The sequence below is a fragment of the Malaya genurostris genome, chromosome 1 (genome assembly GCF_030247185.1).
Source record: "Malaya genurostris strain Urasoe2022 chromosome 1, Malgen_1.1, whole genome shotgun sequence".
Lineage (NCBI taxonomy): Eukaryota > Metazoa > Arthropoda > Insecta > Diptera > Culicidae > Malaya > Malaya genurostris.
Window position 1 is genome coordinate 34,269,989 of NC_080570.1, and position 26,941 is coordinate 34,296,929.

Consider the following 26,941-nt stretch of genomic DNA (forward strand, 5'->3'; position numbering starts at 1 on the left):
TTCACGAACCCCCGATTATCACGTAAATGGAGGTTTGGGTGTATTATTTTTGCCTGTAGATTTTGACGAAAAACTCGCTTTTTAAAAGTCTGTGATTTTTAAAAGTCTGTCAACAAAAAATATCTGAGCACTTAATAAGAAATCTGCAAATTTACAGACAAATCTGCAGACCTGCCATCTCTGTTGACCTTCGTAAAAAAGACACTATTGCAAAAAGTATAAATATGTGTTGGGACAATATTCGTATTCTGTATTTTTTAAACAGGATTTGACGAATAGTTGCAGGAAAATAACATTCAAACTTGATTCAGATTCCAAGATGGCGACTTCATCGGTTCATCGGTAAATCTTGAACACTCTTACAAAATTAGTATTTTTGGAACGGATCTTCTCATCACAGGGCAGGAATTTTGGGCCTCTCTAATATATGTTGGTCCGGCGTACATATTTCTCGATTCAATCAAAGTGAAGTCCTATTTTTGTTTGTTTTTTTTTTCAAAATTTTTTTTTTGAAATTAAACCAGATGTGGACGTTTCAAGCGAGATATTTCGCATAAAAAATTTTTTTTTCTTCATGCGGTCTTTTTCAAGAAGTGTCAAAGAACCGAATGTCGCCATCTTGGATTTCAAGATGAAAAGAAAATGTACTTCATTTTAATTACAACCAAAAATATGAGCACCTGGTCAAAACATACCGAGATGACCAAAGTACCTAAGTTACCTTATTGGTTGTAAAAAAAACCCTTAATGCAGGAATTTAATAAAAAAAAGTTGAACCGGAAGTCGTCATCTTGGGTTATAAAACGAGCTAAAACTTCGTGTTTTTTTTTGTTGGCATCCAATCATCAAATCCGTTCCGGAAATATTCATTTTTTTAAAGATTTTTCATGAAATGTCAATGAACCGGAATTTCAAAACGAGCTCAAACTTCGTTTTTTATAGCATTCACTCATCAAATCCGTTTCGGAAATACTCACTTTTTAAAATTTTTCAAGAAATGTCAATAAACCGGAAGTCGCCATCTTGGATTTCAAAACGAACAACTTCGTTTTTTGGCATTCACTCATCAAATTCTTTCCGGAAGTACTCATTTTTTAATGATTTCTAGGTAATATCAATACACCGGAAGTTGCCATCTTGGATTTCAAAACTAGCTCAAACTTCATTTTTTTTGGCATTCACTCATCAAATCCGTTTTAGTACTTATGTTTTAAGATTTTTAAGCAATATCAATAAACCCGAAGTCGCCATGTTGGATTCTTCAAAAACCTCGAACATCATTTTATGCCATTCATTTTGTAAGATTTTTCTAAAGTTGTCAAAGATCCGGAAGTCGACATCTTGGATTCTTGAACATCCTCGAGCATTGTTTTACGACATCTACTCATCCAATCCGTTTCGGAAATACACATTTTTTAAAGATTTTTAAGTAATATCAATGAACCGGAAGTCGCCATCTTGGATTTCAAAACGAACTCAAACTTCTTTTGTTTTTTGGCATTCACTCATCAAATCCGTTTCAGAAAAATTCATTTTGTAAAAATTTTCAAGAATTTTCAATGAACCGGAAGTCGCCATCTTGGATTCTTGAACAACCTCGAACATTGTTTTACGACATCAACCCATCAAATCCACTCCGGAAGTACTCATTTTTAAAGATTTTAGTAATATCAATAAAGTCGGAAGTCAAACATCGGTTTTCTGGCATTCCCGCATCAAATCCGTTCCGCAAATATTCATTTTTTAAGATTTTTCAAAAAATTCAATGAACCGGAAGTCGCCATCTTGGATTTAAAAACGAACTCAAACTTCGGTTTGTTGGCATTCCCGCATCAAATCCGTTCCGAAAATATTCATTTTCTAAGATTTTTCAAAAAATTTCAATGAACCGAAAGTCGCCATCTTGGATTTCAAATTTAACTCAAACTTGGTGTGTTGAAATCCACTCATCAAATCCGTTCCGGAAATCTCACTTGGTAACGATTTATTAACTTTTAGTTTGACGTAATTGACGCCAACCATTTGGTAAGATTATTAAGTACTATCAATAAACCGGAAGTCGTCATCTTGGATTTCAAAACGAGCTCAAACATTCATTTTTTTTTTTGACTTTCACTAATCATATCCGTTCCGGAAATACTCATTTTTTAGGATTTTTCAAGTAATGTCAATAAACCGGAATTCGCCATTTTTGATTTTTAGGCGAACTCAAACATTGTTTTACGATGTCTACTCATCAAATCCGTTCTTAAAATACTCATACTTTAGTGGTTTTCGAAGAATATTAAAAAACAGGAGGTCGCCATCTAGGATTTTAGAACGACCATAAAGATTGGTCAGATTCAGATTTTGGTTAAATTTAATTACGTTATTTGAAATAAAATATTCAATTACCCATAAGCTTTTATCACTACGTAACTTTGAATATCATATCTAAATACCTTGAAAACTACTCTGGGAATGTTTATTTTCAACAATTTTCTTGACGAATTTCATGTAATATAATACTCGGAGTTGGCAACACTTTCTCAAATTACGAAAGTGCTCTGTCACAAAGTGCCACTTTGGCTACTTTGTTTTTCCCAAAATTGATCTAGACTGTGTTTTGAAAAGGGCGAATTGTTTTTGTTATATATTTTTCAAATGGTTATTATAGTGATACAAAATACGTTATGCTAGTGATTTTCACAAAATTAGTCAAACAAAAGTACTGAAAAATTTGCTAAACGAGTTCTACACTGAAAAAAAATTGATTTCAATAATTTTAAATCCAAAATTCCAAAATTTTGAATTTTGATGAAGTTTTGTCCCAAAATAGGTGATTATGTTCCCTACCAACCAACTAATTTTTACATTGCACGATGGACTACTATTCAGCGTGCAGAGTATTATTCGTATGATTTGTGTGAATGCGATTACGGTACTTCATATCATCTGATATGTAACTGTGCCGCATTGACGCAACTACGTATCCGGGTTTTTGGTTCTCCATACTAGGTTGAGTCTGTGTATGCGGAGCTAAAATTAAAGGATATTCTATCGTTTCTCACCCAATGTGGTAAGGAGCTATTAATAAAGATGAAAGTTTTTCTAAGGTCTGTGTATTTTAGGTTTTGACAAATTTTCCAAATTTTCCATCAAAAATTTCATGAAACCACCCACGCATGGTACTTGGACGATGGCCTTAAGTGATGTTTCGATTTCGGATCACTACAAAGCAACTGTTGCTGGGCTTTACAATTTATTTTCGCAACATCTCAAAACTGTATTGTATTATTTAAAATCTCAAAAATGTATTTGTATTGTTTACAAAGACATTAATTGTTTCCTTTTTTTCCTTTTTTCCAGGTTAGTTGCAGCAGGACGCTTTCTGGATTTTTGTGATATGAATTTTTAACCCTTATTCATAAAGGTTTGAATAAATTTCAATCATCTATTGCATCATCTGTCTTCTATTGCATTCTTGTCATTCAGTACCACAAAGTCTTCGAAGAAAAAACTTTGCTAAGTTCAGGTTCCGACCAAAAAAATTTATAACTAAACAGATAAATTCTCAAATCATTTTTGATTCGGCAACAAAAGTCGAAACCCTGTTTCCTTTCGCGTACGTCAGTAAAGACATTGCACTTCGGTGCAAAAACTTTACGTCTGTTCAGTGGTTTTTGTTAGATTGCTAAGTTAGGTGACGCAAACAGTACAACATAAACTGTCTTGCACGGACGAGTCGAAGACGAAACTTGATTTTTCAAATGCTGAATAGCAATGATCGGATGCTAGTTTCACCGGTTTTTAAATAGTGATCGTTTTCACCTGTTTACAATCATATGGAGCAATATTTTGCACATGAAACATGTTGAATAATTTTAAAAAGCATCCTTGAATTTAATTTGATCTTGGTTAGGAGAAATTGAAAAATTCTTCATACAAGAACGCAAGAATGCAAGAACACAAGAATACAAGAATACAAGAATACAAGAATACAAGAATACAAGAATACAAGAATACAAGAATACAAGAATACAAGAATACAAGAATACAAGAATACAAGAATACAAGAATACAAGAATACAAGAATACAAGAATACAAGAATACAAGAATACAAGAATACAAGAATACAAGAATACAAGAATACAAGAATACAAGAATACAAGAATACAAGAATACAAGAATACAAGAATACAAGAATACAAGAATACAAGAATACAAGAATACAAGAATACAAGAATACAAGAATACAAGAATACAAGAATACAAGAATACAAGAATACAAGAATACAAGAATACAAGAATACAAGAATACAAGAATACAAGAATACAAGAATACAAGAATACAAGAATACAAGAATACAAGAATACAAGAATACAAGAATACAAGAATACAAGAATACAAGAATACAAGAATACAAGAATACAAGAATACAAGAATACAAGAATACAAGAATACAAGAATACAAGAATACAAGAATACAAGAATACAAGAATACAAGAATACAAGAATACAAGAATACAAGAATACAAGAATACAAGAATACAAGAATACAAGAATACAAGAATACAAGAATACAAGAATACAAGAATACAAGAATACAAGAATACAAGAATACAAGAATACAAGAATACAAGAATACAAGAATACAAGAATACAAGAATACAAGAATACAAGAATACAAGAATACAAGAATACAAGAATACAAGAATACAAGAATACAAGAATACAAGAATACAAGAATACAAGAATACAAGAATACAAGAATACAAGAATACAAGAATACAAGAATACAAGAATACAAGAATACAAGAATACAAGAATACAAGAATACAAGAATACAAGAATACAAGAATACAAGAATACAAGAATACAAGAATACAAGAATACAAGAATACAAGAATACAAGAATACAAGAATACAAGAATACAAGAATACAAGAATACAAGAATACAAGAATACAAGAATACAAGAATACAAGAATACAAGAATACAAGAATACAAGAATACAAGAATACAAGAATACAAGAATACAAGAATACAAGAATACAAGAATACAAGAATACAAGAATACAAGAATACAAGAATACAAGAATACAAGAATACAAGAATACAAGAATACAAGAATACAAGAATACAAGAATACAAGAATACAAGAATACAAGAATACAAGAATACAAGAATACAAGAATACAAGAATACAAGAATACAAGAATACAAGAATACAAGAATACAAGAATACAAGAATACAAGAATACAAGAATACAAGAATACAAGAATACAAGAATACAAGAATACAAGAATACAAGAATACAAGAATACAAGAATACAAGAATACAAGAATACAAGAATACAAGAATACAAGAATACAAGAATACAAGAATACAAGAATACAAGAATACAAGAATACAAGAATACAAGAATACAAGAATACAAGAATACAAGAATACAAGAATACAAGAATACAAGAATACAAGAATACAAGAATACAAGAATACAAGAATACAAGAATACAAGAATACAAGAATACAAGAATACAAGAATGCAAGAATGCAAGAATACAAGAATACAAGAATACAAGAATACAAGAATACAAGAATGCAAGAATACAAGAATACAAGAATACAAGAATACAAGAATACAAGAATACAAGAATACAAGAATACAAGAATACAAGAATACAAGAATACAAGAATACAAGAATACAAGAATACTAGAATACAAGAATACAAGAATACAAGAATACAAGAATACAAGAATACAAGAATACAAGAATACAAGAATACTAGAATACAAGAATACAAGAATACAAGAATACAAGAATACAAGAATACAAGAATACAAGAATACAAGAATACAAGAATACAAGAATACAAGAATACAAGAATACAAGAATACAAGAATACAAGAATACAAGAATACAAGAATACAAGAATACAAGAATACAAGAATACAAGAATACAAGAATACAAGAATACAAGAATACAAGAATACAAGAATACAAGAATACAAGAATACAAGAATACAAGAATACAAGAATACAAGAATACAAGAATACAAGAATACAAGAATACAAGAATACAAGAATACAAGAATACAAGAATACAAGAATACAAGAATACAAGAATACAAGAATACAAGAATACAAGAATACAAGAATACAAGAATACAAGAATACAAGAATACAATCTTAAATCGGTATTTTAAATATGGCGATTCGTCAACTAATTCGAATTGCTTTTTTTTATTTGTTAATTCGTCTGACGAGACTTTTAGTATTGCTAGTAATAACTTCCAAGTAGTAACTTCCAAACAAAGTCTTAAAATTACTCAATTCGGGCTGTAGTTTCCAATCGATGATGTTCTATGGGTCGAATGGCATTATGAACTTATGGTGAGGCATGAGATAGGAACTTGACAGCGTTTGTATATGACCTCTCTGACAACTGACAGTACGGGATGTTTATATTTATTTCCACTTTATTACATTATATCAACAGTTAAATTCACAGAAGAGTGAACAAAAAACTGAAACCTGTCGTGTTACCAGATCAATAAAAAAAACTTACAAAAACTAATGCAAACAGTGGCAGATCAACTTTCATTTGAATATCCACATCGCATGTTGCAAGTTGAAGCCAATAACGACTCAACAACTCCGACACTGTTGATTGTTATCCGAAGCGGTGGAGAAAAAGAAAAATGAAACCGTAGCAGTAAAAACACTCATTTTTCCATATCCGTCTGTCATTGCAGATGGAATAATAGTTTTTACCGGTGTAACCCCGCCCAACCGCTCCTCATGACCACAAGATTCCTCTGTCAGCAAACCGATAATCACCACCCCTCCCCGCCCCCCATAGAAAGCTAGCAATTTTCCGAACCCTTCTATGGGGGAAGCACTCGGGTCGTCCTTTGCCAGTTATAATATTAACCACATCATCATACCTGTCCTGGCAATCGTCAGCAAGAAAAAAAAACATAACCGTAGCACGGAATAAGGAAAACTTTTCGTGCCGAGCTCTAATTCCACAGCGACCAATATTTACATTTTTATTCAATTCTCACTTGAACACCAAGCTGGGTGTGTGCGTTTTTTTTTTCTCTTCTTCTTCTTCTTCTTCGTCTACTTTCAAACCCGTTCTCGGGCTCCAGTCCAGTAATCAGGTAATAGAAGCAGAATAAAATTAGAGCATCCATAGCGCTTTACCACGACTTCCGATTGGTATGGATGAAGTCTAATTTGCATGCGATGCGGTGGCCTTGGGAAGGTGTTCGAAGGTCTGCGGAAATTGTGGTCTGTGCAGTGGCTAATATCGCTGGGCGAACCGGGAACAGCTGAATAAGCATGGCACTATTTGGTGATTCAGCGGGAAACATATGTCGTCTTGTGTGTTTGGTGCGGTTACCAACGAATATGGCCGGGTTCCGAACCACGACAATTCCCGTCAAGGTTGTTTCGTCCAGGTAGACCGATTGCTAGCTTGTTAAATTACTGCCACTCTGACATTAAGACGAATTTACCTACCAACTTTGTCACAATCGACCAAGCATTCGGGGATATTTTCTAGAAAATTAATATCGCTTTTGGTGTTCCCTCGCCATTTCAAAACCACGGTTGGCCATCACTCCACAGTTAGAACGATTCCGAATAACCCGTAATCCGAAACCAATTACTCCGCACTTAGTTTTGCCGACGTTCGCAGGTACTAGTTTCTGCTATTAATTTCACAATTTGGACGTCGACTTACTGTTAGTTAGCACATAACTTCGAGCCACTGGCTAAGTATAATAGCCGCACACTTCTTCTGGGTTCTAACGGCGGAGCTCCACCAAATTACGCCAGTCACGCAAGAAGTCAATCTTACCCCCGGGGTGAAGAAAGGAGGGTGGCTTAATCGTCAGGAAAGAGAAAAAATACACACACACACACACAGCAAATCCGGTAGCCAGTAATCAACCGACACAAATCTTTGCTGATGCTTCGTCACAATCCTGATGATTGAGGGTACAGTTTCTTTCCGTTTCAAAGGTCGCAGCACCACTACCAGCTAAATTCGGCAAACTAACTAACAACGTAATATTAATCTGCTAGGAGATTTTAGGTGCTAAAAAGGATTACCCTTAAGGCTTAGGGAAACGAAGGGACGTGTTGCTGCTTTAGGGTCGATTTCAGTTTCGTTTTGTTGCGACAAAAAAGAAAAACAAAAATTCATTAGCCCTACTTCGTCAGAAGATGTTGAGTACTTTCTGGTTAAAGACAATTAGTACGAATCAAAATTCATTTGCATCAAAATCTACTGCAAAGTTTTAATTATCGATTCATAGTTCGAACGGTAGTTAAAAAAGATTTGAAAGCAATCGAATGCTCATTCCTACCTCAACACGAAACACGTGCCATGAAAAATAAATACACAAGTTTGAACAAACTTTACGATTGAAATGAACTGCTTATATATGACTGGTATCCAGCTTGGAGTACTTGAACATTTTAAACTCATTGATTAATAGAAAAATTTGATTTTGCTCTTGCTCTAAAATGTGGTTTAGTTTGTTTACCTTTTATTCTCTCGGCATTCGGTTACCGAGAGAACAAAATATTTATTTATTTATTTATTTCGTCAAGCAAATGTAGACTACATATAAATTGTTTACAATGTTCACTTACATACTACGCATTATTTCTACGACAAAGCTGAGATTTGATTTGATTTTTTGACATAGTAAGGTCAAGATGTTCGCAGTATTGATCGTAATGGCGCATTATTCGATTGACTGGACTGTATTTTGCAAAATTTGTTCTAGCTTGTTTTTCTAAAAATAATTTCCTGGAACGTAGTTGACGGCTAGGTATATAAAAATTTAATTGCGATAATAATGGAGCTGATTGAATGCGTTGAGAAATAATGTCGCTGATAAAATAAAGCATTGCAAAGTCGCGGCGTTCTTTAAGTGTTTGAATATTGATGAGCATGCAGCGTGCTTCATATGATGGTAGAGGAAATGCTGTCCAGTTTAATTTACGAAGTGCATATAAAAGAAATTGTTTTTGAATAGATTCGATGCGTTCTTCGTGAATAATATTGTATGGATTCCATACTAGGCTGCAATATTCCAAAATAGGTCTGACATATGTAGTGTATAATAATTTAATTGTGTATGGGTCCTGAAAGTTATGACTGAAGCGTTTAATAAAGCCCAGCATGCTATTAGCTTTATTGATTATGGTATTGTAGTGTTCCACAAAAATGAGCTTGGAGTCTAAGATTATGCCTAAATCTCTTACAATTTTACATTTTTCTACAAGTTGATTTCCTAGATGTATTTTTATAGGTATAGTTTCATTTTTCCTACTGAAAGTTATTGAGTTACATTTTTTTACATTGAGTTGGAGTAGACTTTTGCAGCACCAAATGTGGAATAGATTGATTTCGTTCTGGAATATTACAGCGTCGTTAATATTTTTAATTTCCATGAAGAGTTTCATGTCGTCTGCATATATAAGCACTTTCAGATTTTTGAGTATGAAGGAAATGTCGTTTATATGTAAAATGAAAAGGAGAGGCCCTAAGTGAGAACCCTGAGGTACGCCAGAAGTTACATTAATTGGTTCAGACAGAATGTTTTGGAAGCGGACTACCTGAACACGATTCGTTAAGTATGATTTGAGCCATTCCAGAAGAGTATGTTTTATGCCATATTTTTGTAGTTTGTATACGGTCGAAGGCTTTGCTAAAGTCAGTGTAAAGAGTTTCTACGTAGTTTCCGGCGTCCATTGCATTCAGAGTGAATGTCATAAATTCTAAGAGATTTGTTGTAGTTGAGCGGCCTTTGAAAAAGCCATGTTGTTTGTTTGTTATTACATTTTTAAGTTGATGAAAAAGTTTTTCGTTTACAATTTTTTTAAAATAATTTTGGAATGCATGAGATAATGGCTATTCCACGGTAGTTCCGAAAGTTAGATTTTGCACCAGCTTTAAATATTGGTACAAGGAAGGAAGATTTCCATGCTTTAGGAAAAGTACATTTATTAAGTGATAAGTTAAAAAGTAGTTGTAGTGGTTGTGTAAGTTCTTCAGCAAGATTTTTTTAAAATATTGGTGGTATACTGTCAGGTCCAGGCCCTTTTGAGGCGTCTAAGTTTTTCAGTGCTGTCGAAATGTCATGTTCTGATAGATAGTTTATGTTACAGAGATGGAGTTGGAAAATGCAGGTATGAAAGAGAAGTATTCACGGTCACGGTCAGTTTCTGAATAAGATGTATATACTTCTTGGAAAAAATTTGCAAAGCGATTGCAGATTTCTGTACTATTTTTCCCTACATGTTCGTCGAGGTGCATTTGAGATGGAAAATTGTTGCTTTTTAGTTTGGTTTTTGTGTAGTTGAAAAAGTTCTTAGGACAAGTCTTTATTTCGTTTTCAATTTTGCGGTTGTATTCTTCGTGTGCTGTGTTAATGACTATTTTGAGTTGATTGCATAGATTTAAGTAATTTTGAAGATGAGCGTCACTTTTTTCTTGTTTGTAAGTTTTGTGTGCTTTTTGTTTCCTATTTTTCAAATGTTTTAGTTGTGAATTGAATCATACAGGTAATTTGCTGTTATGATTTTTTCTTCTTCTTTTCATGGGCAAAGTTTCAGCTAATATTTTGTTCATAATGTGATATAATTTGTTTACTTCGACGTCGACATTTCCTTCTGTACTCAGTATGTTCCGCCAATTTATTATACTTAGTCTACACTTGACTTCTTCAAAGTCAATTTCAAAGTCAATTTTATTAATAGGATAATTAATAAAAATTATTCTAAACCAATATATGCAAAAATAATTGTATTCTTGTATTCTTGTATTCTTGTATTCTTGTATTCTTGTATTCTTGTATTCTTGTATTCTTGTATTCTTGTATTCTTGTATTCTTGTATTCTTGTATTCTTGTATTCTTGTATTCTTGTATTCTTGTATTCTTGTATTCTTGTATTCTTGTATTCTTGTATTCTTGTATTCTTGTATTCTTGTATTCTTGTATTCTTGTATTCTTGTATTCTTGTATTCTTGTATTCTTGTATTCTTGTATTCTTGTATTCTTGTATTCTTGTATTCTTGTATTCTTGTATTCTTGTATTCTTGTATTGTTGTGTTCTTGTATTCTTGTATTCTTGTATTCTTGTATTCTTGTATTCTTGTATTCTTGTATTCTTGTATTCTTATATTCTTGTATTCTTGTATTCTTGTATTCTTGTATTCTTGTATTCTTGTATTCTTGTATTCTTGTATTCTTGTATTCTTGTATTCTTGTATTCTTGTATTCTTGTATTCTTGTATTCTTGTATTCTTGTATTCTTGTATTCTTGTATTCTTGTATTCTTGTATTCTTGTATTCTTGTATTCTTGTATTCTTGTATTCTTGTATTCTTGTATTCTTGTATTCTTGTATTCTTGTATTCTTGTATTCTTGTATTCTTGTATTCTTGTATTCTTGTATTCTTGTATTTTTGTATTCTTGTATTCTTGTATTCTTGTATTCTTGTATTCTTGTATTCTTGTATTCTTGTATTCTTGTATTCTTGTATTCTTGTATTCTTGTATTCTTGTATTCTTGTATTCTTGTATTCTTGTATTCTTGTATTCTTGTATTCTTGTATTCTTGTATTCTTGTATTCTTGTACTCTTGTATTCTTGTATTCTTGTATTCTTGTATTCTTGTATTCTTGTATTCTTGTATTCTTGTATTCTTGTATTCTTGTATTCTTGTATTCTTGTATTCTTGTATTCTTGTATTCTTGTATTCTTTTATTCTTGTATTCTTGTATTCTTGTATTCTTGTATTCTTGTATTCTTGTATTTTTGTATTCTTGTATTCTTGTATTCTTGTATTCTTGTATTCTTGTATTCTTGTATTCTTGTATTCTTGTATTCTTGTATTCTTGTATTCTTGTATTCTTGTATTCTTGTATTCTTGTATTCTTGTATTCTTGTATTCTTGTATTCTTGTATTCTTGTATTCTTGTATTCTTGTATTCTTGTATTCTTGTATTCTTGTATTCTTGTATTCTTGTATTCTTGTATTCTTGTATTCTTGTATTCTTGTATTCTTGTATTCTTGTATTCTTGTATTCTTGTATTCTTGTATTCTTGTATTCTTGTATTCTTGTATTCTTGTATTCTTGTATTCTTGTATTCTTGTATTCTTGTATTCTTGTATTCTTGTATTCTTGTATTCTTGTATTCTTGTATTCTTGTATTCTTGTATTCTTGTATTCTTGTATTCTTGTATTCTTGTATTCTTTCGGCATGTCTCCTCAGTGGTTAATGTTGAACCGTTCGTTTGCATTAGTAGTTCAAGATAAGCTGCTAATGCACTGATGAATCGAAGACGAAACGCAAAATTAACGCATTTATATAGTCGTCATTCCGTTATTGGAATTGATTTGAATAAAAGATAATGAATGTTTGCCATCGATTGGAGCTTATTTTATGCTTCCCGACGGTTTGCAGTTGATTGCAAATACTTCCGAAAGCGTATAGCACTTCACACACAACAGGCAACTCCGTTGATACGAATACGGTTCACAGGGTGCCTGTGCCTTGCTGCGACATGCGGTATTGTATGGCAGTGTTGAAAAAAATCCAATTATCAATCTGTACACGGACGACAAAGCTATCGGTGTTGAAAAGCCCGAATCGTACATCGAAACGAGCCTGTGTTTCAGTAATTTTTCGGATACCGATCACAGGGTTTATTCGTACGAAAGTTATAACAAAAAAAAAACCCCGAACCGGAAAGGCACAAATGTTTGATGGGGAAAATATACTCCGATAGCAACATTCATAACATAAATCACACGAGAGCATGCAAAAAAAAGCATGAACCGGTGCCGATTCGTATCTTTGTCGATGAATGCAAAATACAGAATTTATTGAATATGTGCCTGCATGTATGCAATCAAGCAGATCAGATTTCGAAAGTGATGTTGGCTTGGCGCTGTGCATTTGCCGTATCCATCCATTGTCGAACAATATCGAAGTACAAGCCGGGTGTCGCTTGGAAAACTGAATATGACTCCGTGCAGTGGCCACTAGACGGAAGGGGTTGTGTTCGGGACGACGACGAGCTCGAACAGTTAGTAATGAACATTCGAATCGATTCGGAGCCGAAGAGAGCAGAGGAGACATTACCATCAGCAGACTCATTTTCTTAGTTCCCACCCGGCCTCGGCAGAATAGACAGCGATAGTCCTGTGTCAACAACGAAATCACAAATCCGGAAAATACTGAAACAACAATATTCCTACACTCACGAAATCATCGTCTAAAAGAAACGAGGTTCTTACTTTTTTTTTGTTTCTGCGGAAAAACATATGTGAAACATGTTGGGCAAATGAAGAAGGAAAACATGCTACGACTGTATCGCTCCCAGTTGGGTGGTTGAGGGAAAAACCCAAAAAACGACGATATTGAAAACGATTCGGCAAATATTGATATCAGTATGGTAAGGTTTCTTTTTTTTTGGGGGGGAGACGCCTTTCTGTATTTCAACATGGAAGAAGGGTAGATAAATTTCTTCAAGATTTCCTTGCCAAAGCCTTTGCTGGATACAATTGAGTTAGTGGCTGATTGAACTGAGCCGGAGTAGACGAACAGAAGAATAGCAAACGTTTAGAGAAGTGAGCGATTTTTTTTCCAACGTTGGAAAATATCCAACCTGTTGGAACCCCACCTTCGATTCGGTTGAGGCAACTGGAAAACAGACAAGTTCTCCGAATCATCCGATCGATGCGCGACTAGCGGGAAGTAATCCAGAGTAAATTATTCAACGTCGTAGGGAATGCTACTAATTAGCTAATTACTCTTAATCTTCACATCCACTTGGGTACGAACCAACCAATTAGGACATCGAAGCCGCTGCACAGTGGGGAAAAATGGACCAAAAACGCGACGATTTTTTTGGAGGCATGATACAGCTGACCACAAAGCACTTTTTTGGTGTAAAATGGTCAGTAAAATCGATTCCAAAAGACAGTAAAAATCAGTAAAATCGATTTCGAAAGAAAGTTTAACCAGAAATACGACTTATGAAATAAATTGGGGTAAAACGGTATAGCAAGATTCGTGCGGTCATTTAATTAATTTGTAATCCTATTTTTAGGGCTTTTTTCGTAATATCAATTGATTTTCATCAACCGCAATCAGCCTGCTTTCGGTATGCGAAAGAAAGTTTAACCAGAAATACGACTTATGAAATAAATTGGGGTAAAACGGTATAGCAAGATTCGTGCGGTCATTGAATTCATTTGTAATCCTATTTTCAGGTCTTTCTTCGTAATATCAATCGATTTTCATCAACCGCAATCAGCCTGCTTTCGGTATGCGAAAGAAAGTTTAACCAGAAATACGACTTATGAAATAAATTGGGGTAAAACGGGTTAAACTGGCTAGTACTGTCTTTCCTTTGTGTTGAATTGGATAACAGATGTTTTGCACGTAATATGAACCAATATTGGTAGGTCATATTGGATCTGCTTCGGGATTTTAAATCTGAATTCAACATAAAATTATATTAGTGGGAAAATTGGGGTAAAACGATGTAGCACGTAGCATGCGATCATGAACATCATCTGTGAATTATTATTTGAGGTTATATGCGAAACATAGAACTGTCTTGTTGAACCAAAATTGGTCCAAACACCGATCAGTAAAACATTTTTTTCTGTAAATTCATGGAAAAAGATGACTGGGGGTAAAACAGAATACAGTTGTTTGCGGTCAATCTTATTAAAAACAATCCATTTATCTAACTTATGAGCATGTCAGGAATACCTTCCGATTGGTTGAATTGAATTTTTTCCTGAGTTTCACAGTTAGTTTTCAAAGTAAAGTCAGAAAAAAGAGGAATTGGAGCAAAACGGGCATGATAGTGAATTTTGCGGATCTTCTAACTATCATAAATCGATTCTACAGAAAAATTTGCATAAGAAATACTCATTTTGAAAATATTTGCTTATGTTTTTATGAAATTATTAAGTAAAGTCGCGTTTTTGATCGTTTTTTCCTCACTGTGCGCTGTCTTGCTTTGATAGTGGGCAGTAGATTGACAATCGTGAAGGGGAATCCACGGTGGCTCAAACGATTATTTTCGGAAGCTCCGGCTGTGACTAATGCAGTTCGGATTGATGACGCATGAACTGGTGTGGTTTCTGAATTAGTTGTTGCTTCACTCACTTTCGCAAAAGATGACTGAAATGACTGTAAAAGATCGATTACCATTGAAATTGAAGTTTTGTCAAAGAAACACATGCATCTTGGTATATAGAAAGTTTTAGAGATACAACTGAATGAAACTAATGGTATGCTATACATACAATGATTTTAAAAGCCCGAAGCATTAAAGATGATTAAAAATGAACACAAAAAAAAATTAATTCGAGCATTTTTGAAACTTTCAGGGAAAAAATAAACACTTACTTGGACCTAATTCTACCCATCTACACTTAAACCATCTTTCTTAAAGGGTGTACGGTTTGAAATCCGTACATTTTCTGGGAGAAAACAACAACAATGTTGACATTATTCAATTAAATATTTTCTTAATTTATTCTATACAGTGAGATCTGTTTTTACGTGGGAAATACATACCCACACAAAAATGTGTAACTTCATGTAAATCCGCGTAAAAAACCGTAAAACTAACGAATTTTTTTTTCTGATGCAAAATGTCTCGCGGAAATGCATGAAACGTCGAGATCTGGTGTAACCTAAAAAAAACCTTTTTTAATCCACCTAGTGGTGTAATGATGCCTTTCTCATATTATCTATATTTTCGAAAACATCACTAGAAGGTTCTGTTAAGATTTATTTTTCAAACTTGAATAAAATTAAAAACTTTCTCTGGTATAAACTACCATCACCTTTTCAATTTGTAAACGGTTATGTCAAGTTAATATAGATTCAAGTGTGGAAACCTTGCATGTTATACAAAATTGAACTAAGCACACTGTGTGCTAGGCGGTGGCGTTTTCTTCTTCCGTACCAGCACGCGTGACCGATTGTGCATCATTTTGTATGGCGGTTTGAGAGATTCGATTTTCATTGCCCTACAATTTCGGAACCGGAAGTCGGATTTGTTTGAAATTGCACAGTATCTTTTAAGACACTGAGAGCTTTAATTTGTATCATGATTTGTAAAAATCGGTTTAACCGTTGCTGAGACATCGAAGCGAGTTTCGGTTTTGGAGCTTTTCTTTACAATGTTCGATGCTTCCGGAAGCGCAAACCGGGGATTAGTAGTCCCAAAGTAGGTTTATATATCCACTAACTAACAAGCTCTGTCAACAAGATGAATTTACCAGTAAATTTCATATAAATTTGCATTTCGTTTCGTCATCGCTTGTGAAAAAATACTAATGAAATTGAAAATTTTCACTAATCGTTCTGTAATACCGGAACCGAAAGTCGGATCTGAATAAACTTTCCATGGACTTTTTAATGAATTTCAGGACCTTTCATTTGCATCTTGGTTTGTAAAAATCGGTTAGGAAATTCCCGAGAAAATTGAGTGCGCATTTTCTCATGGATTTGCACATATTGCCTTGTAATTCCGGAACCGGAAGTCGGATAAAGACAAAATTCAATATCGATCCATGGGACCATACGGCCTTTCATTTGAATCTATATTTTTTCATTTTTTAGGGGCATGTCATCTTGTATTTTTTTTTTTTTTTGAAAAATCGACTTGAAAAATTTTGAGTTTTCCAAAATTGAAATTTTTTTTTCGATGCCAAATATCTTAAAAAATGCATGAAACCTATGGATCGCATACAGATCTGGTATAATCTTAGACAAAGTTTTTGACAAAAAAAACGACTTTTGGCTTCTTTCAATTCGGAAATCCGCGTAGAAAAAAACGCAAAACTTAAGAATTTTTTGTTCATGCCAAATGTCTTAGACTTTGGGACTTGGGGAGTTTGAGATGAACGAAATTGAAAAAAAATATTTCTGTTGCAAAATGTCTTAGAAATGCATAAAACGTCGAGATCTGGTGTAATCTCAAAAACAATTATAAAAAAACTAGTGTGGGACTTGAGATGACCGAAATCGAATTTTTTTTTGCTGATACCAAATGTCTTAGAAATGCATGAGATCTGGTGTAATGTTAATATTTTCCAGGTGTCAGAGTTGACTTGAAAATTTGTTTTGGGATAACACCAGTTCTCGAAGTTTCTTGCGTTTCAAAGACAAAACAAGAAAACCGAAAAACTGAAAATTCACTTAAAAAACCGTTTAACTTCAGAAATTCGCGTATGGAGAGTTCAGATTTTTCTTCGTGTAGTGGCATGATGCAAGATCCAACCAGAACATCCGTGGGAACATCGTGAGCCTTCAGCAGAGGAAGAAACCGCTTATGGAGACGCGCTTCCAAATACACCTGCCCATTCATGGTGTTGGCGAGAACGAACGGCATACTCCGCTTCTTGCAGGTACACATCGCTTGCCAAACTAAAAGTCTTTTTGGCGAACTTCGACATCTTCTGTTCCCAGAGGCTTTAGGGAATATCACACTTATTCTAAGCTGTCCCATACAGGTTTCCGAAAATCTGATTGAAGTCAGCCTCTCGCATGTTTCTCATCATCCATTCTGCAGTAGCTTGATTCTGTTGACTTCTTGTCGTACAACTTCCGAGCACGGCTTTTTGTGATCGTATCCTGTGGACTTCTGCAACTTAAACGTACATAGCCCAGCTTGAATTTTGGAATTCCGTTCAAAAATCGTTTTGAGAAATGGGTACGACCACTTTTGTGGATTGAATTGAAATAATTGGCTTTTTTGGTCATTTGTTGCTTTTGAAATATTTATTTTACGTTAACGGCCAACGTTTCGAAGGTATATTCCTTCATCTTCAGGGTTACTATAAATTTACGTACATAAATTAGTTGTTATTGTGAAAAAAATGGAAAAAAAGGAATTTCGTGTGTTGATGAAACACTACTTTTTGATGAAAAAAAGTGCCGCCGATACCAAAAAATGGCTTGATGAGTGTTATCCAGACTCTGCACCGGGCGAAGCAACAATTCGTAAGTGGTTTGCAAAATTTCGTACTGGTCATATGAGCACCGAAGACGATGAACGCAGTGGACGTCCAAAAGAGGCTGTTACCGATGAAAACGTGAAAAAATCCACAAAATGATTTTCAATGACCGTAAAGTGAAGTTGATCGAGATAGCTGACACCCTAAAGATATCAAAGGAACGTGTTGGACATATTATTCACGAATATTTGGATATGAGAAAGCTTTGTGCAAAATGGGTGTCGCGTGAGCTCACAATCGATCAAAAACAACAACGAATTGATGATTCTGAGCAGTGTTTGGAGCTGTTATATCGAAATAAAACCGATTTTTTTCGTCGATATATAACAATGGACGAAACATGGCTCCATCACTTCACTCCGGAGTCCAATCGACAGTCAGCTGAGTGGACTGCACGCGATGAACCGAACCCAAAGCGTGGAAAGACTCAATAATCGGCCGGTAAGGTTATGGCGTCTGTATTTTGGGATTCGCATGGTATAATTTCCATCGACTACTTTGAAAAGGGAAAAACCATCAACAGTGACTATTATATAGCGTTATTAGAGCGTTTGAAGGACGAAATTTCAAAAAAACGGCCTCATTTGAAGAAGAAAAAAGTTTTGTTTCATCAAGACAATGCACCGTGTCACAAGTCGATGAAAACCATGCTGAAATTGAACGAATTGGGCTTCGAATTGCTCCCTCATCCACCGTATTCTCCAGATTTGGCCCCCAGTGACTTTTTCCTGTTCTCAGACCTCAAGAGAATGCTCGCTGGTAAAAAATATAGAAGCAATGAAATGGTAATCGCTGAAACTGAGGCCTATTTTGAGGCAAAGGACAAATCGTACTACAAAAATGGTATCGAAAAGTTGGAAGATCGCTATAATCGCTGTATCGCCTCTGATGGCAATTATGTTGAACAATAAAAACGAATTTTGGCTCAAACTTCTCGAAAATAATCAGCAAATTTCGATAAACTTAGGCTTATTTAGAATGTCTTCGACGTGTTTGAAAACTACTTTTAGGCTATTTGATAAGCTCACAATGGGGCCTTTCCACACATAACTGTCCCCTATGTCCGGGATGTCCTGTTGACTATTTAAGAGAAAGACATTATCACACCACTAGGTTTTCAGTTGCAAAGAATTTTTATTACAACCTACGTGCAAAAGACTGATTCAGTTTCAGTTGAGATTCTCTGCAAACAGAGAGAAGGATTGCTACGATTACTATAACAATCGAAAGTGAAAGTAAACAAAGAGAATCTGTCATTTCCGTCTGGGTCGTTATAAAAAATTTTCTTTCCATAAAATTAAGAAGCATTTCTTCTTGAAAAAAAAATAAGTGGTCTGGTTCTATTTTAGGTTAGTTTCGTGTCTCAAGCTCTATGTGTTTTTTTTACAGAATGCATCAAGAAAGTGAAATTTTGCAATGAAAATGCCACGTAGAATTTATTTTAATATGTTCTATTAAAAAAAATCTCGGCACGTTTGAATTTAGAAACAAAATTTGATCCGTCCTTGAGAAATTTTCACTGCTCGTTTCTCAAAATTTGATAAAACTTACTTACAATCGTCATCAACCAAAATCGGACCGGATTTTTTTTTTCCGGAATACCATTTACTCCAATCCAAAACATAAATAACAGAAAAATCCCACTTGAAAGCCTCTGCTCCTTATTGTGCCTGGCAAGATTGCAAAAATATTATTCTGTTATCCTGCCGAGCCGTCGGCTCAGTTTTTTTTTCCATTCATCATCGCGCAAATATTGAGTGAAAATGTACCAACCACATACGGCGTCTCGGCACTCCCTGTGGAAGTTGATGGGACGGACGGATGGACGGATACCATCGTCCTGTTAGTCACATCAACCGGCACCGTTACGCATCCGCACCTATTTGGCACAGTGTAGAGAAAGAGAGCGGAAGAGACCAGCCAACTGTCAGTCATCTGTGCAGTGGGTGATGATTTCTGCCATTAGAAAGAGGATCCCCACGGGATAATCCGGAATTAATGAATCTTTTTCTACAATATTTCACTCACCAGCAGTCCGGAATCGAAATCAACCGTATGTGTGTAGAATCCCATTCCGGCACTGTAAATTTGCCTATGACACGTGGAGTGTCCTTTTCCTTCCTGCCACCACCATCAGTAGTAGTAGCAGTAGTCGGTTGGCATTCGTCGGTCGTGCGTAGCAATTGATGAATTTGCAAATTCTCACACAATCGGCTTGAAATTGGTTTTCCAATATATTTCGAATCCCTCCCTCATCCACTTCTTCTTGTGCGCGCAAAACGAAATATAAATCTCGCTTGTGTGTGTTTGCTTACCAATTGAAAATTCTAATAATGTTTCCTCGTATTTCCAATCTTCGCAGATTTTCCCTGGGCGACCCAACATCCAGAAACCTACGACAAACGAAACTGAGTCTGAAACACAATGACGACGTGAAAGTTGTATTCTGGTTCGAGAATATGTTTGGGATATGTGATAAAGCTGCCACGGATCCGGAATTTTAATGAGGTGAGCTATTTTTTTTCCCTTCCCCCGGACTCGATACTTACCAATAAGCCGAGTCGAGTGAGTCCTTGAAACGTTGCTCGACTTAACTGCTCCCTAACTGTTGCTAGAAGTCGGCTTGGGTCTTGCGTCCGAAGAGGACCGACTAAAGTGGCACAGTGTGGGAGGTTAGGTTCACTTGCATCCTAAGGAGCTGGAGCTGAATTCTACGGTTAAAGACTGGAGGAGGGTTCCGAAAAAAATATATTTGGTTCGGCCGGATCCGGGACAGGTTGATTCAAGTGGTGCTTGGGAATGATCTTGAAAAAATTTCTAACCTTGAATCACGTCTGGTACGAAGAATTTGAAATGCCCTTCGATGGGAAATAGGCAGTTTTCCGATTTGGTAAACGATTCAATCGGCTCCGGCTTTCAGAGTGAAATTCAAGTCTCTTGTCAAAATCGTAGATAACCTACTTATCTTTCTAACAAAGAGATAAGTACAATGGAGGTACTGAAACGGTTAAAACTCGTTCGGGTGAAAAAAAAATCAAAAAACAGTACATGCTTTATTGTTATACTTCGTGATTGAGCACGAGAAAATTCGAACACATCGGAAAAGCTTTTAGCACATTAGGCACATTAGGAGTATAAATATTCACAGTAGGCATTTGACGACGATGAAGTAATGGATGATAGGACGAGCCACGAACAAAGTGCCCCTCAACACTTGCCGGATGAAAATGGAAGCTCCTCTTCTTCAAAAAAATGACTGACAAAAAGATCCAATAACAAAATTGGTTTAAAAAAAGAACAATCGACCACGTGAAGCTTGTATGCAAATAGGCCTGATTAAAATCCAGGCCCATGGTTTCGACCCTGGAACTGGATCTTGCCTCACCTCATCTTGACTGACTTAAGTCCGAGATCGTAGAACTGGATTTTGAACTTGGTCATAAATTTTGAATTCAGATCTGAACACTGGACCTGAATTCTTGACCTCGATTCTGCACCTGAAGATTAGACTAGAGGTTTTGGTAATTTTTTCCCGAAACCCGACCTGAATCCGCTTTCGGAAACAAATTTGATACCAGAACCCGAAAAAAGAACCTGATAGGATCGGGTTTCAAAAAACAAAAATTCTGGTTCGAGTAAAAATTTTTATTTTGATCGGGTACGAGTCGGGCTTGGATGAAAAATCATTCCCGGGTCCGGGTCGAATGTAGATAAAGGTTTTTTTTTACTTTCGATCGGGTACGAATCGGGTTCGAGCTTAACAAATTGCTTACTAGACCATCTGTATTGAAGAGAGCTGCAATTTTTGAACCTAAATTTTGAACCTGGCCCTAAATTCAGATCTGAATTCTGAACCCGTTTCCGGAACCTGGAATCTGGAATTTTATACCCAAACTTTGATTCTGGACCTGAAATTTGGGACTTAGATACATGACCTGACATTTTTTGTCCTAAATTTTAAATCTGAACCTAAATTTGAACCTGAATTCTACAGCTGCATTCTGCACCTGGATATATTCAGGACCTAAACCTGGATTCTGGAATTGAGTTCTGGTCCGAATTCCAATTTTGAATACTAGACCTGGTCTAAGATTTCAGACCTGGAAGTTTTGATCGAAATTCTAGACCTAGAAATCAAATTCTCGAACTGGATTAGAACTGAAAATCTGGGCTCAGTTTTCGGACCTAGACTTAAATTCTACACCTGGATTCTGAATTCTAGACCTGAACTAGATTCTGGACGGGAATTCTGAACCCGATTTCTGGATTCTGGAGTTTTGTACTTAAACTCGGATTCTGGATCGGAAATTCAGGACTTCGATTATAGATCTGAGTTTTGAATCTGGACCTAAATTCGAACCTGAGTTCTACAACTGAATTCTGGACCTGGATGTATTCTGGACCTGAACCTGGTCTAGGTGTCCAGACCTGGAATATTTTTGATCGCAATTCTAGGTCTAGAAATTAAAGACTCGAACTGGATTAGAACTTGAAATCTGGGCTCGGATTTCGGACCTGGACTTAAATTCTAGATCTGGATTCTGAATTCTAGACCTGAACTAGATTCTGGACGGGAATTCTGAATCCGATTTCTGTATCTGGATTCTGGAGTTTTGTACTTAGACTTTGGATGCTGGTGCTGAAATTCGGGACTTAGATTCTAGACCTGAAATTTTAGATCTGGGTTTTGAATCTGGACCTAAATTCGAACCTGAATCCTACAACTTAATTCTGGACCTAGATATTATAGACTCGAACTGGATTTCAACTGGAAATCTGGGCTCGGATTTTAGACCTGGACTCGGGACCTAAAATCTGGACCAAAATCCTAGACCTGAACCGGATTCTGAATGTGAATTACCAGACCTGGACCTAGATTCTGGGCTTGGATTCTAGACCTGAACTTGATCTGAAGTTTGGGACCTGAATTCGGAGTCAAGATTTCGGACCTATTTTGGATTCTCTGAGTTCTGAACCCGGATTCTTCATCTGGATTCTGTATCTGAACTCTAGACTTGAAACTGGATTCGGGAACCCTGGATGTGGAATTCGGAACCTGAAATTATGAACCTGGATTCTATTTCTGCAATTTTTTGACCGAAACTCTGAATCTGGATTTTAAACTTGGGCATGATTTCTGGATCTGAATTTTGAGCCAAGATTCTGAGCCTGGATTCTGAACCTAGATTCTGGACCTGGCATGTGAAGCTAGATCAGTGCTCTGGAACTAAATTTGAAACCTTGGACATGGATTCTGCACCTGAATTTTAGACTAACCATTAGAACATGAGTTCTGGATCTGGTCCTCGATTTTGAACTTAAACCGGTGTGATGGAACTGGATTCTGCACCTGGCTCTAGATTCTGAGCCAAAAACTTGCATTTTGGACATGGAGTTGGATTCTCCACCTGAAATTTTGGACCCGAATTCTGAATTGGAGTTCTGGATCTAAATTCTGATTCTGAACTGTAGACTTGATCCTGGATTCTGGATCCGAATGCTGAACCTGGATTCTAAACCTGCACTTGGATACTACGCCTGAAATGTTGGACCTGAATTCTAGATCTAAATTCTGATTCTGAACTCTAAACTTGGACCAGTATTCTGGATCTGAATTCTGCACCTGAATTCTGGACCTGCACTTGGATACTACACCTGAAATTTTGAACTTGAATCGGGGTTCTGGACCTGAATTCTGATTCTGATTGTGAGCTCCGGATTTGGATCTGGATTCTGGATCTAAATGATGAACCTGGACTCTAGACGTATAGTTGGATTCTGCACCTGAAATTTTGGACCTGAATTATTAATCGTTATGGACCTGAATTCAAGATCTAAATTCTGATTCTTAACTCTAGACTTGGACTAGGATTCTGGATCTAAGTTCGTGGCCTGAATCTGGATTCAAGATCTTAATTTTGGACCTAGACTCTGAGAAACGGACTTGTGGGCCTGAATTCTAGCTCTGAATAGGACCTGAGTTGTATACCTGGACTTGAATATTGGACCTGAGATTTGGGCTCGGATGCAGAACCTGGACTTGGGTTATAGACCAGAAAATTTGAAACTGAATTCTGCATTTGAATCCTAGAACTGGACCAGGACCTGGCCCCGAATTCTGGATATAGATTCTGGACCTGAACTTGAATTCTGGACGTGAAATTTATTCTAAACCTAAGCAGGTCTTGGATGCAGATCCTGAAATCTGGGCTCTGGTTCCATACCTGATCCTGAATTCTGAATCTGAATTTCGTACATGAATTCTGGAACAGAACCCGGATTCTTCTTCTAGATCCTGGACCTGGATTCTGTATCTGAATGCTAGACTTGAACATGGATTCAGGAACCCTGGATGTGGAATTCGGAACCTGAAATTATGGACCTGAACTTGGACATGATTTCTGGATCTGAATTTTGAGTCTGGATTCTGAACCTAGATTCTGGACTTGGTTCATGAAGCTAGATCAGTGCTCTGGAATTGAATTCAAAACCTGGATTCGGCACTTGAATCTTAGAATAAGCATCAGAATCTGAGTTCTAGATCTTGACCTCGATTTTTGACTTAAACCGGTGTGATGGAACTGGATTCTGAGCCAAAAACCTGCATTTTGGACCTGGACTTGGATTCTATACCTGAAATTTTGACCCAAATTCTGAATTGGGGTTCTGGACCTGAGTTCTGGATCTAAATTCTGATTCTGAACTCTAGATTTGGACCTGAATTCTGGATCTGAATGCTGAACCTGGATTCCAAACCTGCACTTGGATTCTACATAAGAAATTTTGTAGCTGAATTCTGAATCGGGGTTCTGGACCTGAATTCTGGTTCTAAACTCTGATTCTGAACTCTATGCTTGGACCTGGATCCTGGACCTGAATTATTCGTCAAAAGTACGATTCACACGTTATATCAGGTGACCCTTATAGGCAAGGAATGGCTAATGAAAAGGAGCTGTTTGTAACACTTGTTAAAACACTAAGCACGCCTCACGAAACGTTTTTACTTCCGAAACGTGTATTCTTTTCAATAATGAAAGCATTAAACAAATCAAAACCACAGGCGAAGTCCCGTTAACGTTGACGGAAATTGACTGATCGTCTGAATCGCACTTAAAACTAATTTCAAAATGGCAAACATGCATTTGTGGTTGTAAGTGAGCTGTCAGTATAGTCAAAGAGCAGTGTGACAGTTTTTCTCCATATAATTTCTTTTCAATTAATTACTCAGTTGTTCGTATGTTTCATGTAGAGTGTAGACCCGACACCGTTGGGAGCAGAGATGCCAGATCTACCGATTTGTCTATAAACAAGCTGCAAAGATTTATTGTAGCAGGCCTTTTTAAGTCAGTTTTGTCGTAAAATTCTTATACCGACATTTCACAATTTCTGTCCCGTTTCTTAGTCATAAGGACAATTCTATGGCGAGTACTGCGATTTAATTGATATCACGAATCGCTTCAGATTGATAGGTTCAGGCATATGGCAACTGGCTTGAAAGACCACAGAAACAACAACACGCTTGAAGAGTCTCGGAATTTGACAAGTAACAAATTACGGAACACCCGAATAAGCCGGATAAACTTGATTTGAACAATTAGTCGAAAACAACACGGATTTTGCTGATGAAAAACTAGGCAAATTTTTTTGGGATTCGTTGTGCGTTGTTCTGAATTTGTTCCGAGAAAGATTGAATTGGCAAAGCAGAAAAATCGAAACAGTAATTTGTACCGGACGGGACGGGAAATGTTTCTTTGCTGGACCATCGTCATCATCATCATTCGCTACCCCGGATTCCCCAAACGGAGTTCACGTTCAGCGAAACTGGATTCTTTTTAATCAAGACAAAAGGTCGAAATTCAATTTCCATGGACAAGAGGAAAACTGAACCTTTCGTACAAATATTATCTAACGAGTAAAGCAAAGAAGGGAGGAAAACAATTCGAACACGTAATTTGCCAAGCACAATTTCCCCCCACTTACCAAAAAAAGAATCCTGTCGGGAAACTGGTTCTACTCCCACCAGTCCTTTGGTCGTTTGCTTCCGTCCGATTCGGAACTCATCCAGTGCAGGCATTGCATCGTATGCACGGCAGACAAGGAGTGGGTTTTGTTTGGCACAGTTTTCCGCTGATATTGAATTTTTCACTCAGCACTCAAAACAATCACAATGACTTTCCGAGTGAGGCAGCAGCACATCAGAAGAAAAGCTGGAACCGATTGCTCGACCACGTTCAGTGGCAACAGCAGAGATCAACCGACGAGACCATAGTGACGTTCGGAAGGAACGCGTCCGTTCCGGTTTTCCAATCCGCCAAACTCGTCACCATCATCGATTCTTCGGTTCGTGGCACGGTCATAAACCTTGGTAGAATGAGGGGCGTCAGAGAGAGAGAGAGAGAGAGAGAGAGAGAGAGAGAGAGAGAGTGAGAGAGAGAAAAAAGCCCAGAAGTGAAAGAGTTCATCCATCCGTCTGCAACGCCCCGATAAAACCGTATAAAATCGTGACGAGCAGGCGTCACGAACACCAACCAACCGGTCTGTGCTGTCTGCTGAAACGGTTTTTTTTTTTGTTTTTTGGTTGCACCCGGCATCCGGATTGTTTGGAACCGTCCTGGTGGAAAACCGCCGGAGGACGATACGCGCTGCAAATTGAATCGTGTCGATGGTCGATTATGTGGCAGTTCGCGTGGGTCACATTCAGTCGCCCCCGGTCTGTTCTAGAAGAACAGTCGAGTTCATGTAGAGCAAATAAAAAAAACGAACCAGCTTTTGCACACAGAAGGCCAACAAAAAAAAAGGATATAAAAAAATACTTGTCGGACTGTCAAAAAGCCGCCGGGTTGTCGTAGTCGTCGAGAATGGGATCATGCGG

The 26,941-nt window shown here is 36.3% G+C and overlaps 1 protein-coding gene across 2 annotated transcripts in view; it reads left to right on the forward strand.

Moving 5' to 3' along the window:
• The window catches only part of LOC131436376 (leucine-rich repeat-containing protein 24), a 515,985-nt gene that overhangs the window by 268,136 nt on the left and 220,908 nt on the right, over nt 1-26,941 (forward strand). Inside the window, exon 3 of one of the 2 annotated variants that reach the window (XM_058605075.1) lies at nt 20,432-20,577. The exons of the other annotated variant lie outside the window; for it this stretch is intronic. The gene's annotated coding sequence lies outside the window, so the exon portion shown is untranslated. The remainder of the gene's footprint in view (nt 1-20,431; nt 20,578-26,941) is intronic. 2 annotated transcript variants of the gene reach the window in all.